At 40.0% G+C, this 13,876-nt stretch overlaps 1 protein-coding gene and 1 pseudogene across 1 annotated transcript in view; one reads left to right on the top strand and one right to left on the bottom strand.

The window, feature by feature from the left end:
* FSTL4 (follistatin like 4) overlaps positions 1 to 13,876 on the top strand; it is a 526,907-nt gene that overhangs the window by 173,201 nt on the left and 339,830 nt on the right. The window lies entirely within an intron of this gene.
* Positions 4,663 to 5,263, bottom strand: LOC115293975 (annotated as a pseudogene).

Genomic DNA, 13,876 nt, shown 5'->3' with positions numbered 1-13,876 from the left:
CCTGCAACTTTACTGAATTCACTGATCAGTTCTAGAAGGTTTCTGGTGAAGTCGATCGGGTTTTCCATGTAGAGTATCATGTCATATGCAAAAAGTGAAAGTTTCACTTCTTCTTTGTTGATTCTGATGCCTTTTATTTCCTTTTGTTGTCTGTTTGCTGATGCTAGGACTTCCAACACTATGTTAAACAGTGGTGTTTAAAAAAATTTTTTTAATTAAGCGAAAATTTAAAATAAATAAAACCAAGGACAAGGTGAATTGCTTTGGTAATCCTAGGCACACATGGCTTCATGTCAACAGCAAGCTGGGCTGAGCAACCGTTGGCTTAGAGAGTGCACATGGTCTCCTGTTGGCCACAGTCCACACTACTGCCTCGTGCCTCCTTGATCCTGAGGCTGAGTGTCAGATGCAGTTTTGACAGATAAATAAGATCAAGGTGAAGTCCCAGGAGAAACATACTTCCTAAATTACTTTAGTGGCCTTCGTAAGCATTTGAGTTTTCAGCTTGTTTTACAACCAGATTTGTAATTAATCACAGCATGGTACAGCTAGGTGTCAGCATGTGGGAAGAGTGACAAGGGGAGGAATTGAGGGTGAAGGCTGAAGTAATCCTTACATTCTCAGCCCTCTGGTGTTAGATGTGGGTCCTTTAGTTTAGGCAGTTCAGTGTTCCATTAAAATAATCTACTTTTCTGATATTTATGCCTTGATCTGTACACATTCACTTTAGGCTGTAAATGTGCAAGTGAGTTTCCAGCTTGTTAATTAATATTTGTGCCTCTTTATGTACGTTTGGTCTCTAAAATGGATCAGTTGCTTTAAGTATTTAAAAGACATTCCACATATATTATAAAGTAATTACTTTCCAAAGACATTTCCTGCTGATATTTGTTACATCTAAATATACATTTACAGTACTCACTAGACCAGAATAGTTGTGATTTATATATTTTGGTCTACTGAGCTAAAAAAAAAAAAAACCCACACATTTTCAAAGTATCTTTTTAATATATTTATTCCAAAGATTCCAAGGTTCTCTTGGCTCCTCAAGAACCAGCCACATAAGTATTAGAAAAATAATAAACATGGTGTGTTCTCAGAGCTGGTTTTGAATGTAATGAGAGATGACATCTCAGCCGGAGAGTAAGCATGGCTGACTTGTAATCTGGGCTCCAACGTGTCCTAGAACCTGGAGGGGTTTCTTAGCTCTCCCTCTGTCACGTTCTTGATGTGCAAAATTCAGATGACCCACAGTCGTTGCCCTGGTGTGGGAGAATTAATGCTTGCTGAATAGAAAGTATTATTTTAATAAAATAGTCAGAACTGTTTGCTTTGTACATTTTCTGCTTTGTTATTTTTATTTCTCTTCTGTAATTGGTAGTTATTGGGTTCTCATTCTTTCTCCATTAGTCATTTTATAAAAACCATTATGTGATTTACCCTCACTCCCACACTTGGTTTTGCCCCCACATCAGCAGCAGAGGCAAGAGGTGGGCAAACACAGCTTACCTCTAATGGAGTTGCAGAGCTCCGGACATTGTCTTGTGGCTCACCCCTTGCCTTCTGGAGCTGCGATTCCCAATTTGTTGGCTGCTCTGCTGTGGAAGAACTGTGCGAAATCCAGGAGACTTCTTAGAAAAACACCATTAGTAACAGTGAGAGAGCAGGGCCAGCAGTATCTGCCTGGGGATGGTGAGCTCCCTCCTTGTAGAGAGGAGGAGATGTGCCCATCCAGAGCAGGACAGACATTGTAAGTGTGCAATGGTCCCTTAATGTGGGGCACTCTAGACAAGGGCAAGGAAGTCATCACTGTATCATGCAAAGAAACGCATGGTCCATTCTCTGTTTAAGTTGGCTGCTCCAGAACATTTCTAGCTTCCATATTACCTGAGGACTTTATCCTACTTGCCTTCCTCATAGAACTGCAAACCACCTACGATTGTGTTCTCTAACCTCTGTGTGGTGTTGCAAATTGATGTAGCCAGTCTCGTTTGTATGATCTCACTTGCCAGCCGTGTTACTCTGGGCTCATTACTTAATTACTTAATTTCTGTGCCTCAGTTTTCTTACCTCTAAAATGCTAGCAATAATTGTATCATGTATGGCAGTTGTATTGATTAAATCCATGTCAGCAAGCTTAGCACAGTACTGGCCAACCTTCTGAGCAGACCCCGTGTTAGCCATCACTGTTGCTTGTCACTCACCCACATGGGGGTTGGGGTTGGGATTGGGTTTGGCTGGGATTGTGTCTTCTCAGTAGGTCTGTAGTACTGAGAACTAGGAGGTCTTCAGTGAAACGAATTAGATTAGAAAGCCGTGGATTTAGTGGACCAAGTTATTTTCTTTCATCACAACTAAGTTATTAGATTGATCTTTTACTTCGGGAAGAGTGGGCAATAATAAGGTGAACGCTTGACAACTATTTGAGTGGGCTTTTGTTTCTGGCTATATGGGAGACTAGTTACCTTGGCTGACTCTCCCACTTAAAGCAATTTAAAATGATGGATAAAACATTGAAATAATCTTGTGGTGATTTCATTGAGATGACAGGAAAGTGAAGATTTCCCAAGAGCCCAAAAACTCTGTGAAAGCTGAAAGTCAAGACTCTGAAGCTATCTTTGCTTTGAATGTATTTGCCAATGTGGATGACCTTGACTTTTGATTCTTACAACCTCAAGAGAGATGGTGGACAGGAGCCAATTCTAAGATTTGTCGTCTTATTAGGAAACCCCCTTCACATAAACTCGGACTGCAAAAAGCTACATTTTTAGTGTAAAGGTGGAATAGATATAAATGTGCCTTGTCTTCCCTCCGGAATTAGTGAAGAAAATTGCCTCCCTCAAACTTTGGTGCTAGGCAGAGGGTCAAAATCTCTCCTTTGAGAACTACAGTCACTATCTGGGTTTTCACCTGTTTCAGAAACAGGCTGGTCTGAGAAAACCTTAAGCCCAGAATTTAGTTAAAAGAATTCCTGGTTGGTAGCACTTTGAGACACATAGTAAAGCGAATACAAATCCTGTCCAGAAGAATTCTTCTTCGACAGAGGTCTTAAATAATTTTGACAGGTTACTATCCACAGAACATGAACTAGCTCACCATCAAAAATAAATAATATAACAAAACTAAAAAGGCACAAAAGTGAAAACCAGTAGAAGCAGAACTTCAGGTATTAACAAATTAAAGAATAAGATAACAGTGTATAATATAAAATATAAAAAGTGGAGGGGCATCTGGGTGGCTCATTGGTTAAGCATCCGACTTAGGCTCAGATCATGATCTTGTGATTTGTGGGTTTAAGACCCACGTCAGACTCTGTACTTACAGCTCAGAGGCTGGAGCCTGCTTCAAATTCTGCATTCCCTCTCTCTGCCCCTCCCCTTCTCACCCTCTATGTGTCTCAAATATAAATAAACATTAAAACAAAGATATGAAAAATGGAGCTGAGGACAGAAACAAAGAGTAAGACTGTTACCAGTGGCCTTGATTATTTGGAAAATAACCAAGTGTAATTTATTTTTATTTTTTTAATGTTTGTTTATTTTTGAGTACAAGACACAGTATGAGCAATGGAGGGGCAGAGGGAGACACAGAATCTGAAGCAGGCTCCAGGCTCCGAGCTGTCAGCACAGAGCCTGATGCGGGGCTTGAACTCACAAGCTGTGCGATCCTAACCTGAGCAGAAGTCAGACACTTAATGGACAGAGCCACCCAGGCACCCCAACCAAATGTAATTTCTTAGAAAACAAAATTGTAAGCAAAAATTTAAAAATCAGTGGATAGATTTAAGAGCAAATGAGATGTAAATGAAAAGAACTAGGAGGAATGGAGAAACAACCCAGAATGCACACAACACAGGGTGAACCCACACTTCCCCAAGTGCACAGAGCAAGTTTAGGATTGCCATAAGCTAACCTATAAAGCAGTTGTTATAAAGTTACTGCCCTTGATGCAGTCAAGTAAAAAAAAATTTTTAAAGAGGACCAGAAATACTCTCCTGTGTTTGAAGATTAAATACTTGTCTACATGATACATGAGCTGAAGGGAAAAAATGAGAAAAATCTAACTTAACAACAACAAATATTACATATTAAAATTTGTGGAATGCAGCTAGAGTGAAAATTAGAGTGAAATCCATCATCTTAAGTATTTCCGTTAACATGGAAGAAAGGCCCAAAGTTAATGAATTAAACATATACCTCACAAAGGTAGGTAAAGACTGGTGGAGTAAACCACAATAAAGCAGTAGAAAGTAAATACTAAAGAACAACATGAAAAAGAAATGGGTGCAATTAAAACAACAAGCATGCAGAAAGGATAAACAATGCTCGTTCTTTGAAAGGACTAATAAAACTGACAAAACTCTGCAGGACGGTAAAGATGGAGGGAGGGGAGAGACGGGGTGTGGTGGAGAATAAATGCATCATATGAGGAATAAAAAGAGGTAATCGTTGAAGCTGCAGACATTAAAACAAGAACAGAATCTTTGCCAATCAGTTTTAAGGCTCTAATAGTCTAATTCCTAAAAAAAAAAAAAAATGTAAAATAAAATTTCCCAAAACTTGAGTAGAAATTAAGAACCCAATTAGCCTTATAATCATTAAAGAAATAGAATCAAACAGAGCAGTAGGTAAAAGGTCCCTAGGTGACATGATTGGAAGTCACCTAGGGACCTTTTACCCACTGCTCCGTTTGGCCACCAGTCTCTTCAGCAATGGTGAGGCGGATGCCCTTTCCATGGGGAAGAGAAATCCATGGTTTGTTGCCTTCACCAATAACAAAAGTGTTGGGGAGTAGGGCGGCAAAGCTGTTGCCATTGGCATCTTTCACATGAACTACATCAAAAGAACCAGGCTGTCTCTCTCCATTGGTGATCACACCAATTCTTCCCAGGTTAGCCCCTCTGATCACCATACACAGATTCGCAGTATCAGACTTGATGAAATCAGTCATCTTTCCCGTCTCCAAATCAGTCTGAATGGTATCTATCATTCACCTTGGTGAGGGGATCGGGATGGCGTATGGTGTGAGCATCATGGGTCATCAGATTAGGGATTCCTTCTGTTCCCACAGAGATCTTTCTCACTTTGCACAACTTGGACTTGGCCTCCTCAGGCGTGATCCGATGAACAGCGAAGCAACACTTGGTGTCATAGATCAGGTGGAAATTCTCCCCAGTCTTATCAACGCTGCTGACATCCATAAAACCAGCGGGGTAGGTTATATCGGTTCGGACCTTGCCATCAATCTTAATAAAACGCTGCATACAGAAAAAAAAAATAGAATCAGACTTTTAACTAGAAATATCCCCACAAAGAGGATACCAGGTCCAGATACCCCTGGGTGTTAACAAACATTCAAGGACTAACAATATTAATCCCCCATGAGCGATTCCAGGGTGGAGGAAAAGGGGGATACATATGAGACTCGAATACCCCTGATGCCCAAATGCTGCAGGAATGGTAGGAAAGGCAGGTTTTAAACATAGTTGTGAAAGTCTTAAGGAAAAAACTAGCAAAATGAATTTAGTAGTGTGTTAGTAAAAGATAATGAACTACAGTAATTTGGGTTTCTCCTGAAAACAGAAGTTGGATTGCCACTAGAAAGGTCCTGTTATATTTTATCACAGCAACTGTTTTAAGCAGAAAAGTCAGATGATCCTAGAATTAGATGTAGGGAAAGAATTTGAAAAATCTAATATTCATTCGTACAGAAAGTTATTAGAAAAGGAACACCAGCATAGAGGGGAATTAATTTAACTGAATGAAACATAATTTTAAAAGTCCAATAGCAGACACATGAGTCAACGTATTGAATATAATGATAACTCCCTTAGGGAAGGGTGTTACAGGTAGGGAATGAGGAAGGTCTGGGGTACCCTGTGTTGTTGGACTGGAATTAGAAGTATTAGTAAGAAGTTATAGTGTGGGTGTGCATGTATGACCTCTCCAGCTTTGCTGAGACGGGTCACAAACCTGATGCTCTGACAGCAATGGAAACTTTTAACCCCCCGTTTCTCTGCTAAAAGGAAAGAAGGCTTCTTGATGAAAAAGTACACGGTAAATCTGAAACATTATGTTGTTCCAGAGAGTAAGGCAGTGCTCAGACAATCATGGCGACTTGTCAAAAGGATGTAATAGCTCTAAAGGGCTCCAAGGAGCCACATCTGGACAATTTGGGTCTAAAGAAAGAAAAAAGATGATAGTAGTGGTTTGTAGCAGACTGAATTTTCCAAAGACAGGTATAATAGTATTTCCCATTGTACATATTCTTCCAATGTTCCCTGAACACCCTTCTCTTTGACAAGCATGGTTTATGTCCCTCTCCCTGAATCTGGGTGGGCTTATGGGTATGGAAGTGATGCTATGTGACTTCTGAGGCCAGATCTTAAAGGCAGGGTAGTTTCTACCTTATGCCAGAGCCCTGAGCTAACATGTAAACTGTGTAACTGCCCTGAGGTCACTCTATTATCAGGAAGCTTAAACTAGTCCATGTGGAGGGACCCTGTGAACACATGACCAAAGAATAATGCTGCATTCGCCCCTACCTGCTTCAGCCCCGCTCTGACTACAACTACCTTAAGAGCCCCTGAATTAAAACCACCCAGCTGCTGCTTTGCCAAATCTCTGGCCTACAGAAATACAGAATATAATACAGAAATAATGAAATGCTTGTTAGAAGTCACTATGTTTTGTTATGATTTGTTGCATAGCAATAGATAATCACAGTAGATTTCAGGACCTGGATATGGAACGACACCGTAACAAAAAATCAAAGCATGTAACAGTGGCTTTGGAAGGTAGGAAGAAGCAGAAAGGGCTTTGAAAAGATTACTGGTAAGAGCTTGAAGGGTCTGTGTGAGAGTGTTAGCAGAAACCAAAAAAGTCCTGAGGAGGCTTTCATTGAGAGCTTGAAGACAGTAAAGGAGAATGTTAATAAGATTTGGGTAGAAGAGGACCCTTAACTGGGGTAGTGGATAGTTTGGTCATATTGTGACCGTTACAATAAAATAACGGGAGGGGCACCTGGGTGGCTTAGTCAGTTGAGCATCTGACTTCAGCTCAGGTCATGGCCTCACAGTTCATGGGTTCGAGCCCCACATCGGGCTCTCTTCTGTCAGCACCGAGCCTGGAGCCTGCTTTGGGTCCTCTGTCCCCCTCTCTCTCTGCTCCTCCCTCCATCATGCACATTCTTTCTCCCTCTCAAAAATAAATATTTAAAAATAAATACATAAAAGAATAAAATAATGGGAAATATACCAAGTGAACTCAGTGATCCAACTCAACAGATGATCAGACAGAATATTGAAAGTCCCCCCTCTCCCCTGCCCCAGGCTGCTTCTGGGTTTTGATGAAATAGGAGACGGGAGCAAAGGTGCAAGCTGTTAAATACAAAGCAGTCAGGACTCACCACCTTTGAAAACAAAACTGCTTCTCATTTGTAACTTCTCAAAATGGCAAAAAGTGGTCACATTAAAAAAAGATTTCAGGGCAAAGATCAAATTCATGGAGCATCTGTAATATTCTTTTTTAAAACCTGAGAAAAATTTAAGGTAACAAGACCTTTCATACCAAGGGAGAAAAGTCATCTAAAGCTCTTAGGGGTGTGCCTTTCTGTTGAGCAACAAGGCTTTGAGTATCTTAAGAAGATGGCCCTCTAGCAACTTCACAGGGGGCCCAAGATCCAGAAGAGTTCACTTTGAAGAGGTTTGTGGGATCGGCTTTTGTCTGAAAGAGTACCTATTACTCAGGCTTCTCTACATAAGCAGAACCAACAGACTGTTATGTCGAAGGAGATTTAAGGAATTGAGTCACATGATTATGAAGTCTGGCAAGTCCAAAATCTAATTAAGCAGTCTAGCTGGCTGGAGATACAGGAATGAACTGCAGTTTGAGTCTGCTCACAGAATTTCTTCTTGCTCAGGGGAGATGAGTTTTCGTGCTAGTCAGACCTTCACCTGATTGGATGAAGCCCACCACATTATACAGGATAGTCGGCTTTTCTTGAAGTTCACCAATTTAAATGTTAATCTCTTTCAAAAACATCTTTACAAAAAAAAAAAAACACATTTACAGAAACATCTAGAAAAATGTTGGACCCACTACCTGGTTACTGTAGTGATCAGCCGAATTGATACATGTAAAATTAGCCATCATATAGGACACTATAAACTGATATATTAAGAACTCACCGTTGTTTTTTTTTAAAGCATTATACAAGTTTGGAATTAAAGAGACAGAGGCAGTATAAAATGAAGAGACTCCTGAATGCCCTAACTTCTATGGGTAAGAAGCAGGCTGAGAGAACTTTTAACTATAAATATAGGCTAATTTTTATGAAAAAGAAGGATGCTTCAGAGGGTGGGGACGAGAGCCATGGAGAATTATTCCTGCGCAGTAGACCTGAGTCCTTAATCGGGGAGCTGGGAACCAGGTACCTGCTGGATTTCAGAACTGGTGTGGATCATCAGTTGAAATGTGCCTCATGTTTTCTACCTTTTTAAAATGGAAATATTTCTACATATTATTCTCTGCCTATCCCATAAGTTATGTATGGGGGGAGCAGTGTATGTATTTTCTTTGTTTGCACATCTTCCGATTAAGAGGAACAGTACTTGGACTCAAGACACTGAACCCAAGAAATCTTACCTGAGGAGCCTGATCTGAACCTGGACCTAATTCAGGAATCAAGATCCTGGGTTTTGTGCTGGTGCACTAACCTCCTGGGGAATGCTAGGAAGAGCATTGCATGTGTGGTTATGGAAAGGATGTGAGTTCTTGTGCTCAGAGTATGGAACGTAGCAGATTGTATTTTTTAAAGATGACCACAAGAGTGTCTCTCATTATACATCTTCTCGCAATGGGACTTTGAAGCTTCTTCCTTCAATGGGATGTGTTTCCCTCACCTTGACTCTGGGTAGCTTTGTGACTATGACAGAATTGATGCTGTATGCTTTCTAAGTTTTGGCTTGAAAAGTGATGAATCTTTACCCTTGCTGGCTGGATCACTCACACTGAAGCCCTGAACTGTTGTGTAAATAGTCTGACTTCCTTGAAGTCACCATCTTGTGAGGGGACCCAAATGTGCCAGCATGGGAAGACCACATGTAGAGTCTCTGAGACTGCATGATGAGAGAGAGAGAGGGAGAGGGAGGGAGGGAGGGAGCAAGCCCTCAGCTGACTGGTTCCTCACTCCTACAACTCTGGCTCTTACCTGACTTCAGCCACACAGTGAGTCCTTCAGTCAGAGTTAGTCCTTCCCAGACTCTTAGCCCACAGAAACTGAGCGTAATAAAGTAAGTGTTGCCTCAAGCCACTAGACTTTTGAATGATTGGTTGAGCAAGAAAAGATAACTGGAACGGGATTAGAACGCAGTGAATAAAGTAGGGCTTCATGAGTTCATTCTTATATAAATGGCAAGTGGAGATAAAGGAAAGCTCTTTACAATGCCAGGTAAGAAATATGGAAGAAATGCCAGTGTTAAAATAGTCACCAGTGGCTACTGACAACCAGTAGTCAAAATTTGATGAACAAAATATCGCCATATTCTGAAAGTACTTCTTCACCAACAAGTTTTTAATTACAAAGGGAAAATACTACCTCTACATTGGAGTCACTTGCTGGATACCACCTTAAAAGATTAAAGCTAACATCACAGAGCACCTGGGTGGCTTGGTCAGTTAAGCATACGGCTTCAGCTCAGGTCATGATCTCAGGGTTCATGAGCTTGAGCCCCATGTCAGGCTCTAAGCCTGCCCCATATTCTGTGTCTCCCTCTCTCTCTGCCCTTCCCCTGCTCATGTTCTGTTTCTCTCAATAAACAAACAAACGAACAAACATTTAAAAAAAGCTAACATCACCAATACTGGGACAATCCAGCATCACGTGCCTGATATGATGTACTGAGAGGAACAAAATGTCAACTCTGTGGTATTTTGTGAAAAATGTATAACATTCTTGAGTCTTATCACAAGGAAACAATAGTCAATTCCAGGTTGAGGGATATTCTACAAAACAACTTGACTATACTCTTGAAAAATCAGAAGATCAAGAAACACACAGAAAGGCTGAGGAACCATTTCAGATAAAATGAAACTAAGGAAGCTTAACAACTGAATGCCATCTGTGAGCCTGGGTTGATTGTTGTACTAGGAAAGTAAAGTAGCTCTAAAGAACACTATTGGGGCAATTGACAACATTTTAATATGGGCTGTGGAGTAGGTAATAGTATTGTAGCAATACTCATTTTTACAGTTTTACTATTGAAGGATGTTTTGATCTTAGGAAATAAATGCTTTAGGGTTAAAGGCATGTGGTGCTTTTCATTTGTCCTCAGATGTTTCTTAAAAAAGCATGTTTATGTATTGAAACATTCCCTTTGAGATGATAAGATAAAGATGCCTGTCCTGTCCCTTCTACTGAACATTGCACTGGAGGTCCTAGAAAGTGCAGTAAGCTAAGGAAAAGAAAAAAACAGTATGAAGATCGGAAAGGAAGAAACAAAACTCTGATTATTCACAAATTATGGGGTTTTATAGAAAAGCCAAAAGCTTTGTGAATAAATTACTAGGATTAGCTAATGTATTTTAATAAGGTCGTTAAACACAAAATTAAAATACAAATACAATATGGTGTATATATAACAGCAACAAGGAGAAATTGTAATTTTAAAGATATTAAAAATCACTGGAATCAAAAAGAGAAAGCTTCTAAGAATCAATATAATTAAAATACGTAAGACATTCATAAAAAAAGGTTGTGACAATTTATTAAACATCAAACTAATGGATAAGAAAGCTCAATGTTACAGTTTATTCTCACCTCAAATGATAAGTATATTAACTTTCTATCAGGTGTATGTGTGCATGTGTTATAATTTAACAAGCTACTTATTAAATATATACAGAAAACAAGGGACCAGAAAGAGCAATTGCCATCTTGAAGAAAAATAGGGTTCTAATAAACTACTGGTGAGAATACATTTGGTATAATTCATTTGAAAAACAGTTGGGTCTGAGTGTGGCTGATAGTGCTCATCAACCAGGACCTAGACTAGACATTCTGCTCCCAAATATGTATTCTTAAAGAGTATATAACCTTGTACATTTCTGCTGGGAGACATAAAAAGAAAGTTCTAGAAGCTTTGTCTGTAATAGTTTAAAACCAGAATTTAAAGGTCTAGCAACAGAAGAATGTATAAGTAAATTGCAGTATAGTTAATAGTGATCTCTATAGAGTCTATTGTGATACTGTAGTGATCTATCTAGTGATATATAGAAGATACCTAGATGGGTAGATAGACAGATAGTAGATATGTGGGTAGGGAGTAGATATAGATATAGTAGATCTAGAATAGGGTACCACATGGGAAATGAATGAATTACATTTACATGTGATAGCATTGCTGTTACATTCTCAGGAACATAAGCAAAAAGAAGTTACAAAAAAAAGTCTTTATATAGAAGTTAAAACTAATTTACATGGATGATCGTTGTATTGTTATATGTTACTTGAATTTTAGAAATACTCTTTCTATTCAAAAGTTAATTTTATTTTCTTAAAGTTTGTTGATTTTATTTATTTATTTATTTGTTTGTTTATTTATTTATAGAGAGAGTGCACCCAAGTGGGGGAGTTACAGAGTGAGAGGATCCCAAGCAGGCTCTGCACTGTCAGTGCAGAGCCCGATACAGGGCTCCAACTCAGAATGGTGAGATCATAACCTGAGCCAAAATCCAGAGTCAGCTGCTTAACCGACTGAGCCACCTACAAGCCCTAGTTTTATTTCCTCAGAATGCACAGGTGTGGGAGCTGAGGAGGGACAGGGAGAGGGGGAACCTGAAGCAGATTGCACACCCAGTGCAGAACCCGACCTGGGGCTTGATCTCACCTGAGATCATGACCTGAGCTGAAATCAAAAGTTGGATGCTTAACCAACTGAGCCACGCAGGTGCCCCAGAAGTTAATTTTGAATAATTTAAAATAAATGTAAAATATTTATCAAAGCACCAGTCATCATAATAAAATATTTTAAAATTACTAAAAAGAATTGACCAAAATATTCATGGTCCATCCATGCTATAACATACTAAGCATCTGTTTAAAACGTTGCTGTATAGTATGTTTATTGAAATGGAAAATTGTTGACAATATGTTCTTATGGGGGAAAATAACAAGGTATTAAAAGGGTATGTACTGTTGGATTATAATTTGCAAAAAATAAACAAGATAAATATTGAAGTAATATAGAAGTATAATAGAACAAAAAAGTCAAGATTTTCATTTGTGAAGAGTCACCTTGGAGAATTTTTCTTTATGACTCTCTGTATTGTCCAGTATCTTGCCAGGATAAACAGATACTTCATGTATAAGGGGGTAAGATCTTCTCCCAACCGGAGACTGGGGACGGGGGCGGAGAACATGTTCTGCCACGTGCTCAGGTCTTTCCTTCATTCACTTTTTCCTTTATCTTTTCAGTGTCTATTTATTTAGCAAGCATCTGTTGTGTGTGTGAAGCCTTCTGCCTGGTCCTCAAAAAGAAAGAGGAATGAGGCATGTCCCTGCCCTGGAGGGGCAGTCTGTGTATAAATAATAATGTCATGTTGGATGAACTATTAAGACACTCTCCTTAATACAGGAGGGTTCGCTACCCCTTTGCTGCTTCTTCAACCAAAGAAATTCCCATCATTTCCAGCCCAATTTCTAGCATCTCTGCTCTCCTTCCTTGCTCGTTAAGTGGGTTGATCCACGTACTTTAGGGCTGAGGAGGAGGTGGCATGAAGGAGAAGCCAGGGCAGCTGGGAGTGCAGAGGTTAAGACTGTGGCAGGGAGCAGTGCCTGGAGGTGTGAGGGAAATGAGGTGGGAGCAAAATCAGATGTAGGCAAATGTTACCATAAATTATGAATTTGTATCTCTGTAACTGTTTTCAAAAAAAGGCAGCAAAACAATTGTGTTATTTGGTAAAATTATTTTTGACCTTGGGGTTGTTTTTCTTCAACCACATTATTCTTCCAAAGCTGGACCTTATGCTTCTAGGTTTAATGGCTATGCAAGAATAGTAGGTAGGAATGCACAGAGGATGAGAGTTCTCCAGAACTCCATCACTAGGAATAAAAGCAATATGTCAAGGAGAAGAAATTGATCTGTTTCTAGAACTTGTTTGAGGAACTTGTTACTGTAGTTAAGTGTGCTAGAGAAGATCAACAGTCAATTTTCCTTGCAACTTATCCTGGGGCTTGGTCCTTCCCCCTGCCTGGACCTGTTTCAGTTAGGACTAAATTGCAGAAGACAGAGTGGTCCTTGGCCGGAGGAAATGGCAAAGGGCTTACTGACTGACCTTTTCTAAAACCCAGATGATATAAAAATAATTTGCATCCAAGAGTCTAGGATAATCTCTTAACTTTAACACATAGACTCCTATTTTATAGGAGATTTTAGTTTTTAATTTTTTTTTTTGGTTTTTCAAAAACAAATAGTTTATCTTCCAAGGTGATTTGATCTGGCCTGTGGTTTCATTAAAGAAGTGTGGGTGAGGGGCCACAGCTGTGTTACAGCAGGCCACTCTCCCTGCAGCAGGAGGAAAGGACTGGTGGGGGTGAGGCCAGCCAGTGGACAGAGACACCAGGGAGAAGGAGCTTGGTCATGCAGATTGGAGGTTCCTCAGAGGCTGAATCGGCCACCCCCACTTCCTCACCGAGGATCTCAGTCAGTCTGCTTAGGGGGACATGTCTCTGATGTGACATGAAGGTGAGGGTGTAGGTCAGTTGCTCCTCAGTGAGCTTTGCTGCGTGTCTATCCTGCCCACAGGAGGGTGGAGGAAATTGTGTGTGTGTTCGCCTCCTATTGCTGCTGTAACAAATTGCCATCAACTGGGTGGGT

The sequence above is a fragment of the Suricata suricatta genome, chromosome 6, assembly GCF_006229205.1.
Source record: "Suricata suricatta isolate VVHF042 chromosome 6, meerkat_22Aug2017_6uvM2_HiC, whole genome shotgun sequence".
Classification (NCBI taxonomy): domain Eukaryota; kingdom Metazoa; phylum Chordata; class Mammalia; order Carnivora; family Herpestidae; genus Suricata; species Suricata suricatta.
This window is presented reverse-complemented; position numbering and strand designations above follow the sequence as displayed.